The sequence below is a fragment of the Triticum aestivum genome, chromosome 3A, assembly GCF_018294505.1.
Source record: "Triticum aestivum cultivar Chinese Spring chromosome 3A, IWGSC CS RefSeq v2.1, whole genome shotgun sequence".
Taxonomy (NCBI): Eukaryota; Viridiplantae; Streptophyta; class Magnoliopsida; order Poales; family Poaceae; genus Triticum; species Triticum aestivum.
In genome coordinates this window covers 55031601-55045124 of record NC_057800.1, presented here as the reverse complement: position 1 = coordinate 55045124, position 13524 = coordinate 55031601, and the positions used below count along the sequence as shown (strand labels likewise).

At 41.5% G+C, this 13524-nt stretch overlaps 1 pseudogene; it reads left to right on the top strand.

Moving 5' to 3' along the window:
* On the top strand, window positions 1-3363 carry LOC123056759 (probable serine/threonine-protein kinase WNK3; annotated as a pseudogene).
* Window positions 3364-13524: the final 10161 nt, after the last annotated feature.

Here is a 13524-nt window from a genome sequence, read left to right as displayed (position 1 = left end):
ATGGGCCCTGTGTGCGTGCCCCCGCAGCCTGGACGAAACTCCGGCGAGGCCATGAGCTCCCAAGCCCCAACCCAGGTGTAGGAGCGTACGGGAGCGCCGTCGTGGATCCTGCGCGTCCTAGGTCCGCCGAGGCCACGGGCTCCCAAGCCGGGCATAGGTGCGTACTGGAGCAACGCCCGCCTGGGCGAGGTCCTCCTGCTTCTGGAGGAGGCGAACAAGCCGAGCCAAGCCATGAGGCGCCCGTGGCCAACACAGTGTATCCTTCAATTGAACTATCTGATGTTTTTTCTACGTATCTGTGTCATTGACCCATTGTCTAGAGTGTGATTTCACACATTTGATTTCAGCCAATCATCTATGAAGTGCGACCTTTCATGCTTGAATTCTACAATATCCACTAATGAATTTCATGCTTTTAGTGAACCTCAACAAATTCATGGAAAACGTATTTAATTTTGCTCATCTGATTCGCTTTGCTGCATTATTAGTATGTCTGCCAGACTCCAAATTCAAACCTATAGCCTATAATAAACCCCAGTTTTTTTAATCAAGTTTAAACATTTCAGTTCCGTTTTTGGGTTGGAATTTATCAGTGGCCATGTAAGACTGGAAATTGCTCACCACGTGTTCCTTAGTGTATATTGTGCCAATAGCTATTAAACCTTCGATATGCTGGAGGGTGATGAGGTGACATGGAGCTAAAAATAGATTGAAGATTCTGTCATGGGTTCCTCAGAGAAGATAGAACAAATGTGTATGGAGATCCAGCTGTTGAAGACACCGAGGGACAAGAACATTCAGGAGTTGTTCGCCTAATGGGTTGGTGAGAACAAGAATACAGTTAACATCATCACAGAGCCCTGCACATCTCGCATGCGAGGCAGTATGTCCCTTTTTCTTTAGCACACTCATATGTCTCTTCCTACCAGGGAGCGTTCGTAATACTTTGCCTGATTCTATTATGGATTACCCATTTTGTTTACAAGTTGATGTACTTATTAATTTGGTGTCGTATTAACTACACCGGAGTCTGTTCTTGTGCAAAGGAAATTTGATTGGGATTGGCTGCACATCTTAAATGCATCTAGAAAATTAACCACAGATAGATTTCAGTCTTATCGCTCTTCTATTCAATACATTTTGATTGCTGAAATTTGAAACAATGACCAGGTTCTGTAGGAAGCACAAGAAAGTGGGTATGAAAGCTATGAGACGATGGCCAATGCAGATATTGACAGGGCTGGAATATCATTAGAGTCCGGCGCCAACGAATATACATAGCGACTTAAAGTGTGACAATATATTCATAAATAGTCCTGATGGAACAGTGAAGATCGGCAACTATATGGTTTGGCGACATTATTGCATCAATGGAAAAAGCAAAGTGTCAAAGGTGTGTGACATTGTGTTTTTCTGACAGCTACGGATCTGTGAAAATATACCTATTCTATTTACTGTGGATATACTCTCAGGTTACTTTGTTTAAAAAATTATTTTAGTCGTGTACTAACAACCATTGTGTTAAAATGCAGGCGCATTAGACTTTACGGCACCAGAATGCTTCACTGGCAATACAATGAGTTGCTTGGGTATTCCAATCCCCTTGCTGAACCCTGTGCTATTCGCAGCCTCTTTTGTCAATCCAGCAGCACACCGCTGCCCTTCGCATCCTCCCTGCATCACTGCAACTGGGCCGTGCTCACATCGTCTGCGGTCACATGCGCAATCTCTGCGCTCGACGCTGCCTCCACCGAGATTCATTGCAAGGTCTGTTCATAGACACGGTTCTTCCTCCATACCATTGTTGATGCTCCTGTTAATGGATAAGTGTCCAACAAAATTACCTGCAGGGTGCCTGAAACGCCCACTGTTGGGTACATGCATACAACAATTATGCCATGTCTTCCCTATTCGATCGGTCGCACAGGTATGTTTCTTTTCCGTCTTTGTTTAGTTTTAAAGAAAAGATTAATTTCTGAACTCACCATATTTTTATACTATATATAAGCATGGATGACTAGAATAGTTGATTGTCAGTTCACTTATATTTCTGCTATGGAAAGGAGCATCAGTTTTACGCATGCTTCCCGGGTCCTTGGTGAGAGGCCTCTGTGATGTTATTCTTTTAGGTAAGCTTTACTCAGGTTGCTACTCATGTCACAGTGTCTGTAACTTAGCCAGAGTCAGGTTCAGAGTTATTGACTGAATTTTTCGGGCACAACCATCAAGCAACCTGAGTAAAGCTTACCTAAGCCAATGACTTTGTTCTTTTAGCTAGAGCCAGGTTCAGAGTTGTTCACTCTGGATTTTTTGGGCACAACCATCAAGCAAGCTAGCACGTATTGTTTAACTGAAGCAAAGGGCAGCTAAGCTATGGATGCTTCATTCTTTGTTCTACACAAATGCAGCTACTATTTGTATTTGATCTGAGCAAAGGTGCAACCAATTGAAGTTATTTTGAAGAACCTGCACCTGAGTATATATGTTCTGATTTTATAGCCTGCAGAGTCTGTAGAGTAAAGTTTGTACATTTTGTGAATCGCTTTGTTCCGGTTTCCCTTGGTGTATAGTCTATACTGTATGAGGTTATTTACTATGTGCAGATTTGTTTGTGCCATTGCCGATCATGTACTTCTTTCTGTGCTTGGAAGCATAGTCTCATTGTATCCCCTAGATCTGTATAAGTATATTTAGCTCACATACACTTGGCATTTGTTCTTCAAAAGGCGATGTCCTCGATGCTGGACTCCTGGTAACAGTTTATTACATGTTATTTCTTTTTTTGGTGAGTCTTTTCTTGAGATTTAGGATTATGGAGTTAACGGGTGTTACTTTTGACCTGCTAATACAGCTGTGTTAAACGTTTTGCTCTTCGAAAGCAACTATGTAAGTCTGACGCTAACATAATGTTTACTGCTAAAATACTTCAGTAGGTATAACTTAGAGTTAGGAACACAAGTAGAATTTCATAGAAATCTGTCTAGCTCCTGTAGATGAAAGACTTCCTGCAAGTGAGATCTTGAATAACTCTTACCTCCAGGAAGATGAGGTCTATTCCAGCGCCTTCAATTTCAGTCTCTCTGGTCTCAAGTGTGACTGAAGATGGGTGGCAATCTGCAAGTTTCGTGCTTTGGAAGGGTGAATTCTTACTGAAAAACCATATGTATCTTACCGACCATATTAATTTATTGCTAAGGTTTCCTCATACCACTGGTAAATATAGCATTGAAGAAACTTTTAAATCAAACTTTACTTCAGTCTTTAATGACACTATGAATCATTTCAGGCTGTTTAAAGAATGCTGAGTTGTCAAGCGAGGTGCTGCAGTGGCTGGCGTTGCCGGGCATAGGACGACATCTCTAGGCTCCTGCCTGAGGCAAGCCTCTCCAGCCTCCTCGGATGCCCTCTAGGAACTGGCACTGCGTATGATGGTCTCCTCACCTAGCACCTAGGTTGACCTAGCCACCGCCATCGAAGCGGAGAGTTGACAACATATGTATGATTGTTGGACGTGTCAGTCCTGCCATTGACATGTTCAAAACTATGAATTGAGTGATTACAAATATGCTTTGATCAATGAAATGAAAGGATGTTCTGTTACATCTTGTTGTGCAGATATAGGGTTTGAATTATTTTCGGTCGTATCATCTTGGCCCTATAATAAAAAAGCGAGTGTGGGAGTGCGCGACCAGTCGCTACCAGTATCAAGGTGCACTTGATGTGTAGTTATCAGTCAATGAGAACCATAGAAAAATGGAGGCACAGACTCTAGGAGTATATATCCGCTCCCCAAAAAAGGGTGTGCTATATATTGAATGGTTCAATATAGGTCAGTGAGTTTGAGGCAGCAAAAAGCTTTAGAGCTAAAATCAATAGGAAAGGGTATTTGTTTCTTAAGATGTTTTTTTGATAAATGTAAGAAAAATTGAATGAGTTAGTTAGTAATAAGAGAGAAAAGGAGACCATGACGATTGTCTATTTATCCTTGCTCCATATTCGAAGTTTCTGCCAGCTGCTGTCGTCAACCTACCCTTGCATGCCATCTACTTCCAATTCACTTTTGCGAGAGATGCATGCCCGACCATCGACATTGATGCATCCTCTCACTCAACATCGTGTCTCCGCAGGATGGAGCTTAGATCGGTGAACCGCATAATGGTCAACAAAGAGGCAAAAAGTAGATGATTTTGACGCTTTCGATGGTGCATGCGGGGGTATTTTTCACCTTTTGCCTATAGCAACACACGGGTCTTCTGCTAGATGAGACTGGGGCGAAGCCCACCGTCATTATAAATTTTCATAATTACAAGTTGGTGTAGGAAGGGGCTCATGAAAGTCGCGTGCTAGAGTGTGATGACCAATCCCCGGTTCGGCCGTTCGCACCCATCAATAATGCACAACGGATCAGACTTTGAGTGACCCTCCACAACCCAGGTCCTTGATCCCGCTCATGGTAGTGAAGCACTGCGATGGCCGCCAATGACACCCTACTCAGGGTGCTACTTTCCTCGACGGCCTCCATGTTATCACTGTAGCGGGATGCGTGAGACCAAGTGTAGGGAATAGCTTGCGGAGAGCGATCCTCATGTCTAGCTCGACAACATTAGTTTTTAATGTTTTAAACGTTCCATTGTGATTGCACGTTAATGACATGTGTGTCATGTAATGGCTGGGATTGACGAAGTCCAGACATGTTGTGATTAGAGGACACTGCGGTAATCGCCGGTGGTGAGAGACTAAGATAAGTGGTGACACGGTGTCGATGAGGGACTAAGACAAGTGGTGACACGGGTGGGACACCGTGTTGACATAGAAGACGTTGAATTGTGGGGGTCTTGAGCCGTATTTATCGGGCCCGTTGCAACGCACGGGCATGTTTACTAGTATGATTAGTCCATCATTCGTGATTCAGCCTATTATGAATGAAACATGTTTGCGATGACAATTATAGATTATAGTTGCTCATGACATGCTTAATTAGCTATGAGTTTATAATGGTTTACCTTGCGTGCCAACATGCTATTAAAATGGTTGTGATGTGGTATGATAGGGTGGTATCCTCCTTTGAACGATTCGAGTGGCTTGACTTGGCACATGTTCACGCATGTAGTTGAAACAAAATCAACATAGCCTCCATGATATTTATGTTCATGGTGAATTATCCTACTCATGCTTGCGCTCAGTGTTGATTAATTTTAATGCATGTTCATGATTGTTGTCGCTCTCTAGTTGGTCGCTTCCCAGACTCTTTCTAGCCTTCACCTGTACTAAGCGGGAATACTGCTTGTGCATCCAATTCCATAAACCCCAAAAGTTGTTCCATATGAGTACACCATACCTTCCTATATGCGGTATCTACCTGCCGTTCCAAGTAAATTTGTATGTGCCAAACTCTAAACCTTTAAATAAAAATTAAGTTTTGTATGCTCGAATAGCTCATGCATCAACTAGGAATGTCTATATCTTCCATGCTAGGCGCGTTCTTCTCAAGAGGAGTGGACCCCGCTCCTCACTCACGAGAAAATGGCTGGTCTCCGAGATGCCCAATCCCATGCTCAAATCAAATCGAAATAATTGCAAACAAAACTCCCCCAGGATTGTTGTTAGTTGGAGGCACCCGTTGTTTCGAGCAAGCCATGGATTGATGCTTGTTGGTGGTGGGGGAGTATAAACTTTACCATTCTGCTTGGGAACCACCTATAATGTGTGTAGCATGTTAGATATCGAGATCTCTTGGTTGTTGTGTTGACAATGAAAGTAGCTCAAAATATTATTCATCTCTATTTCAAAATCGATCTCTGGCACCTCTACAAATCCCTGCTTCCCTCTGAGAAGGGCCTATCTATTTACTTTTATGTTGAGTCATCATCCTCTTATTAAAAAGCACTAGTTGGAGAGCACGCTGTCATTTGCATGCATTACTATTAGTTTATATTGAGTATGACTGTGACTGGATCTCTTTTACCATGAATTACAATTTCTAGTCAGCCCTTGATCTTCAAGGGTGCTCTGCATTTATGTTTTGGGGTCTCAGAAAGGGCTAGCGAGATACCATCTTGTTATATCATATTATGATTGTTTTGAGAAAGTGTTGTCACCCGAGATTTATTATTTTTGCTCGCTAGTTGATTATGCCATTGATATGAGTAAACATGAGACCTAAATGTTATTGTGAATATGGTTAGTTCATAATCTTTGCTGAAAACTTGAATGCTGGCTTTACATATTTACAACAACAAGAGCAAACAGAGTTTGTAAAAGTTTTTCTTTGTCACTTTTAGTTTGTCAACTGAATTGCTTGAGGACAAGCAAAGGTTTAAGCTTGGGGGAGTTGATACGTCTCCAACGTATCTACTTTTCCAAACACTTTTGCCCTTGTTTTGGATTCTAACTTGCATGATTTGAATGGAACTAACCTGGACTGACGTTGTTTTCAGCAGAATTGCCATGTTGTTATTTTTTTGCAGAAATAAAAGTTCTTGGAATGACCTAAAAATCAACGGAGAATATTTTTGGAATATATAAAAAATACTGGCGAAAGAATCAATGTTAGGGGGCTCACACCATGTCCATGAGGGTGGGGGCGTGCCTACCCCCCTGGGCGTGCCCCCCTACCTCGTGGGCCCCCTGACTCTCCATCGACCTCAACTCCAACTCCATATATTCACGTTCGGGGAGAAAAAAATCAAGGATAAGGATTCAACGCGTTTTACGATACGGAGTCGCTGCCAAGCCCTAATCTCTCTTGGGAGGGCTGATCTGGAGTCCGTTCGGAGCTCCGGAGAGGGGAATCCGTCGCCATCGTCATCATCAACCTTCCTCCATCACCAATTTCATGATGCTCACCGCCGTGCGTGAGTAATTCCATCGTAGGATTGCTGGACGGTGATGGGTTGGATGAGATTTATCATGTAATCGAGGTAGTTTTATTAGGGTTTGATCCCTAGTATCCACTATGTTCTGAGATTGATGTTGCTATGACTTTGCTATGCTTAATGCTTGTCACTAGGGCCCGAGTGCCATGATTTTAGATCTAAACCTATTATGTTTTCATGAATATATGTGAGTTCATGATCCTATCTTGCAAGTCTATAGTCACCTATTATGTTTATGATCCGCTAACCCCAAAGTGACAATAATTGGGATATTTACCGGTGATGACCGTAGTTTGAGGAGTTCATGTATTCACTAAGTGTTAATGCTTTGGTCCGGTACTCTATTAAAAGGAGGCCTTAATATCTCTTAGTTTCCAATAGGACCCCGCTGCCACGAGAGGGTAGGACAAAAGATGTCATGCAAGTTCTGTTCCATAAGCACGTATGACTATATCCGGAATACATGCCTACATTACATTGATGAACTGGAGCTAGTTCTGTGTCACCCTATGTTATAACTATTGCATGAGGAATCGCATCCGACATAATTATCCATCACTGATCCATTGCCTACGAGCTTTTCACATATTGTTCTTCGCTTATTTACTTTTCCGTTGCTACTGTTACAATCACTATAAAATCAAAACTATTACTTTTGCTACCGTTACCGCTATTATCATATTACTTTGCTACTAAATACTTTGCTGCAGATATTAAGTTTCTGGTGTGGTTGAATTGACAATTCAGCTGCTAATACTTGAAAATATTCTTTGGCTCCCCTTGTGTCGAATCAATAAATTTGGGTTTGATACGTCCATTTTGCATCATGCTTTTATATCGATATTTATTGCATTATGGGCTGCTATTACACATTATGTCACAATACTTATGCCTATTCTCTCTTATTTTACAAGGTTTCCATAAAGATGGAGAATGTCGGCAGCTGGGTTTCTGGGCTGGAAAAGGAGCAAATATTAGAGACCTATTCTGCACAGCTCCAAAAGTCCCGAAACTTCACGGAAGACGTTTTCAGAATATATAAAAAATACTCAGCGGAAGAAGTTCACCAGGGGGGCCACACCCTGCCCACGAGGGTGGGGGCGCGCCCTACCCCCTGGGCGCGCCCCCTACCTCATGGGCCCCCTGGTGGCCCTCCGATGACCATCTTCTGCTATATGAGGTCTTTTGATGAGAAAAAAATCAGAAGCCATCTTCTCGGACGAAACTACGCCGCCACGAGGTAGAACCTTGGCGGAACTAATCTAGGGCTCTGGCGGAGCTGTTCTGCCGGGGAATCTTCCCTCCGGGAGGGGGAAATCATCGCCATTGTCATCACCAACGCTCCTCTCATCAGGAGAGGGCAATCTCCATCAACATCTTCACCAACACCATCTCCTCTCAAAACCCTAGTTCATCTCTTGTATCCAATTTTTGTCTCCAAGTCCGGGATTGGTACCTGTGGGTTGCTAGTAGTGTTAATTACCCCTTGTAGTTGATGCTAGTTGGTTTATTTGGTGGAAGATCATATGTTCAGATCCTATATGCATATTAATACCCCTCTGATTATGAACATGAATATGCTTTGTGAGTAGTTACGTTTGTTCCTGAGAACATGGGAGAAGTCTTGCTATTAGTAGTCATGTGAATTTGGTCTTCATTCGATATTTTGATGAGATGTATGTTGTCATCCCTCTAGTGGTGTCATGTGAACGTCGACTACATGACACTTCACCATTGTTTGGGCCTAGAGGAAGGCATTAGGGAGTAATAAGTAGATGATGGGTTGCTAGAGTGATAGAAGCTTAAACCCTAGTTTATGTGTTGCTTCGTAAGGGGATGATTTGGATCCATATGTTTCATGCTATGGTTAGGTTTACCTTAATACTTTTGTTGTAGTTGCGGATGCTTTCAATAGAGGTTAATCATAAGTGGGATGCTTGTCCAAGTAAGGACAGTACCAAAGCACCGGTCCACCCACATATCGGATTATCAAAGTACCGAACGCAAATCATATGAGCGTGATGAAAACTAGCTTGATGATATTCCCATGTGTCCTCGGGAGCGTTTTTCTCTATATAAGAGTTTGTCCAGGCTTGTCCTTTGCTACAAAAAGGATTGGGCCACCTTGTTGCACTTTATTTACTTTTGTTACTTGTTGCTCGTTGACACGTCTCCATCGTATCTATAATTTTTTATTGTTCCATGCCAATATTCTACAACTTTCATATACTTTTGGCAATTTTTATACTATTTTTTGGGACTAACATGTTGATCCAGTGATCAGTGCCAGTTCCTGTTTGTTGCATGTTTTTTGTTTCGCAGAATATCCATATCAAACAGAGTCCAAACGGGATAAAAACTGACGGAGATTTTTTTTGGAATATATATGATTTTTGGGAAGAAAAATCCACGCAAGACGGTGCCCGAGGTGGCCACGAGGCAGGGGGCGTGCCTGCCCCCCTGGGCACGCCTGCCCCCTGGGCGCACCCCTGACCCTCGTGGGCCATCCATAAGGTGGTTGATGCCCTTCTTTCGCTGCAAGAAAGCTAATATCCGGATAGAGATCGTGTTAAAATTTCAGCCCAATCGGAGTTACGGATCTCAGGGAATATAAGAAGCGGTGAAAGGGAAGAATCTGGGAACACAGAAACAAAGAGAGACAGAGAGACAGATCCAATCTCGGAGGGGCTCTCACCGCTCCCGTGCCATGGAGGTCATGGACCAGAGGGGAAACCCTTCTCCCATCTAGGGAGGAGGTCAAGGAAGAAGAAGGAGGAGGGGGGCTCTCCCCCCTCGCTTCCGGTGGCACCGGAGTGCCACCGGGGGCCATCATCATCACCGCGATCTACACCAACACCTCTGCCATCTTCACCAACATCTCCATCACCTTCCCCCCTCTATCTACAGCGGTCCACTCTCCCGCAACCCGCTGTACCCTCTACTTGAACATGGTGCTTTATGCTTCATATTATTATCCAATGATGTGTTGCCATCCTATGATGTCTGAGTAGATTTTCGTTGTCCTATTGGTGGTTGATGAATTGCTATGATTGATTTAATTTGCTTGTGGTTATGTTGCTGTCCTTTGGTGCCCACCATATGATTGCGCGCGTGGATCACACCCTAGGGTTAGTTGTATGTTGATAGGACTATGTATTGGAGGGCAAGAGTGACAGAAGCTTCAAGCTAGCATAGAAATTGATGCATACGGGATTGAAGGGGGACCAATATACCTTAATGCTATGGTTGGGTTTTACCTTAATGAACATTAGTAGTTGCGGATGCTTGCTAATAGTTCCAATCATAAGTGCATAGAATTCCAAGTCAGGGATGACATGCTAGTAGTGGCCTCTCCCACATAATACTTGCTATCGGTCTAGTAAAGTAGTCAATTGCTTAGGGGCAATTTCGCAACTCCTACCACCACTTTTCCACACACGCTATATTTACTTTATTGTTTCTTTATCTAAACAGCCCCTACTTTTTTATTTGCGTACTCTTTATTATCTTGCAAACCTATCCAACAACACCTACAAAGTACTTCTAGTTTCATACTTGTTCTAGGTAAAGCGAACGTCAAGCGTGTGTAGAGTTGTATCGGTGGTCGATAGAACTTGAGGGAATATTTGTTCTACCTTTAGCTCCTCGTTGGGTTCGACACTCTTACTTATCGAAAACTGTTGCGATCCCCTATACTTGTGGGTCATCAAGACCTTTTTCTGGCGCCGTTGCCAGGGAGCCATAGCGTGGGGTGAATATTCTCGCGTGTGCTTATTTGCTTTATCACTAAGTAGTTTTTACTCTGTGCTCTTGTTTTGTATCTTTAGTTATGGGTAGGAAACACAAAATACCAAAAAAATTAGTTGTACCTACTAAACCAATGGTTAAAGAACCACTCAAAATCTATCACACTCCTGAAGCTTATCACTTGGATCATCTTCGATCCCTATGTGCTCGTGCTGAAACCCCAACTAGCTTAGTTGAGGGCAAATCTTTAGATGAGCATGCTTGTTATGTGCGACACCGAATATCTGAAAAGGGAAAATTTTACTGGGTCAAATTCATCCTTTGCAATGCTATGCTTGGAATTTATGTCAAATATATGATTTTACTTGTTGTTTTGAAAACCCTAAGAAACACCTTCCCTATCAATGTGAGTTTAGTGATAATGGAATCGTATCTTCGTATGCTAAGGGTGTTTATAATTACTATGATGTTCAACAAATTGAAGATTTTGTTGCTTTTAAGGGTGCTTACGAAATTGCTTCTTTGATTGAAAAGTATGATGCTACTCTTTACAAATCTGAAAATTTTGCCGTACTTAAATATTGCTATGATAATTATGCTTCTAATGCCTATGTTGAACAATATATTGAGGACTACCCCGCTGTCCAAGAAGAGACTAACATTTTGCAGGAGTCTATGGAAGAAGAAATTGATGAAACTGTGAGCTTAGTGGATGAAAAAGACGAGGAGGAGAGCGAAGAACAAAAGGAGGAAGAGAGGATTAGCACCCATGCCCACCTTCTAATGAGAGTAACTCTTCAACTCATACATTGTTTAATTTCCCTTCGTGCTTACCGAAGGATGATTGCTATGATGATTGTTATGATCCTGTTGATTCTCTTGAAATATCCCTTTTTGATGATGCTTGCTATGCTTGTGGCCAAGATGCCAATATGAATTATGCTTATAGAGATGAACTTTCTATAGTTCCTTATGTTAAACATGAAATTGTTGCTATTGCACCCACGCATGATAGTCCTATTATCTTTTTGGATTCTCCCAACTACACTATATCGGAGAAGTTTGCACTTATTAAGGATTATATTGATGGGTTGCCTTATACCGCTGCACATGATGATTTTGATGAATATAATATGCATGTGCTTGCTGCTCCTACTTGCAATTATTATGAGAGAGGAACTATATCTCCACCTCTCTATGTTTCCAATATGATAAAATTGCAAGAAACTATTTATACTATGCATTGGTCTTTACTTTGTGTGAATGAATTGTTCTTTTATGACATGCCGATGCATAGGAAGAGAGTTAGACTTCGTCATTACATGATATATGTTACCTTGTGCTCACCACTAAATTACAAATCATTGTTAATTAAAATTGGCTTTGATATACCTTGGGATCCGGGTGGATCCATTACTTGAGCACTATATGCCTAGCTTAATGGCTTTAAAGAAAGCGCTGCCACGGAGACAACCCGGAAGTTTTAGAGAGTCATTTATTTCTGATGAGTGCTTTTATATAGTTTAAAAACAACAGAAATAAAGAGGGGAACCCAAAACTTCTTCAAAAAGGAAAGCAGAAGTGAGAAAGACAAGCATTGTTGAAGTGGGAGCTAGCCTTGAACTTTGTTCATGCTCACAAAAACTTTGTGAAACTTGATTACAGAAACTTTTCAATAAAAATAATTATCCCCTTGTACAATTCCATTGTATTATAAAAATAATTTGCCAAGGTTTGCCTTTAGGATGTTTACATTTGCTTGATGGTTTGTACGGTGCAGGACAGAAACTGTAGCTGTAGTGCGCGATTTTACATTTCTTGCTGGAACGTCAAATGGTTCTGATTCTTTTTGCACTGTCTTACTATAAAAAAAATTTATTTTCCTAATTTTTGTAGAATTTTTCAAGTATCATAAGTATGGTGGATGTTCATATTATTATAGACTGTTCTGTTTTAGACAGATTCTGTTTTTGATGCATAGTTTGCTTGTTTTGATGAAACTATCGATTCATATCAGTGGATTAAGCCATGAAAAAGTTATATTACAGTATAAACAATGAAAAAACAAAATATGAATTGGTTTGCAACAGTTCTTAGAGTAGTGATTTGCTTCATTATACTAACGGATCTTACTTTTCTATTGAAGTTTTGTGTGGATGAAGTGTTCGATGATCGAGAAGGTCTTGATGTGAGAAGAAGGAAGAGAGGCAAGAGCTCAAGCTTGGGGATGCCCGAGGCACTCCAAGTAAATATTCAAGGACACTCAAGCATCTAAGCTTGGGGATGCCCCGGAAGGCATCCCATGCTTCTTCAACAAGTATCAGTATGTTTTCGGATTCGTTTCGTTCATGCGATATGTGCAACCTTGGAGCGTCTTTTGCATTTAGTTTTCATTTTTCTTTTATGCACCATGCTGGTATGAGATAGTCCTTGGTTGATTTATAGAATGATCATTGCACTTCACTTATATCTTTTGAGTATTGCTTTATAGAATGCTTCATGTGCTTCACTTATATCATTTGAAGTTTGGATTGCCTGTTTCTCTTTACATATACAACCGCCATTTGTAGAATGCTCTTTTGCTTCACTTATATTTGTTAGAGCATGGGAATATCTTTTGTAGAAATAATTGAACTCTCCTGCTTCACTTATATCTATTTAGAGGGATGACAGGAACTAGTCATTCACATGGTTAGTCATAAAATCCTACATAAACTTGTAGATCGATGAATATGATATGTTTGATTCCTTGCAATAGTTTTGCGATATAAAGATGGTGATATTAGAGCCATGCTAGTGGGTAGTTGTGGATTGTATAAATACTTGTGTTGAGGTTTGTGATTCCCGTAGCATGCACGTATGGTGAACCGTTATGTAACGAAGTCGGAGCATGATTTATTCA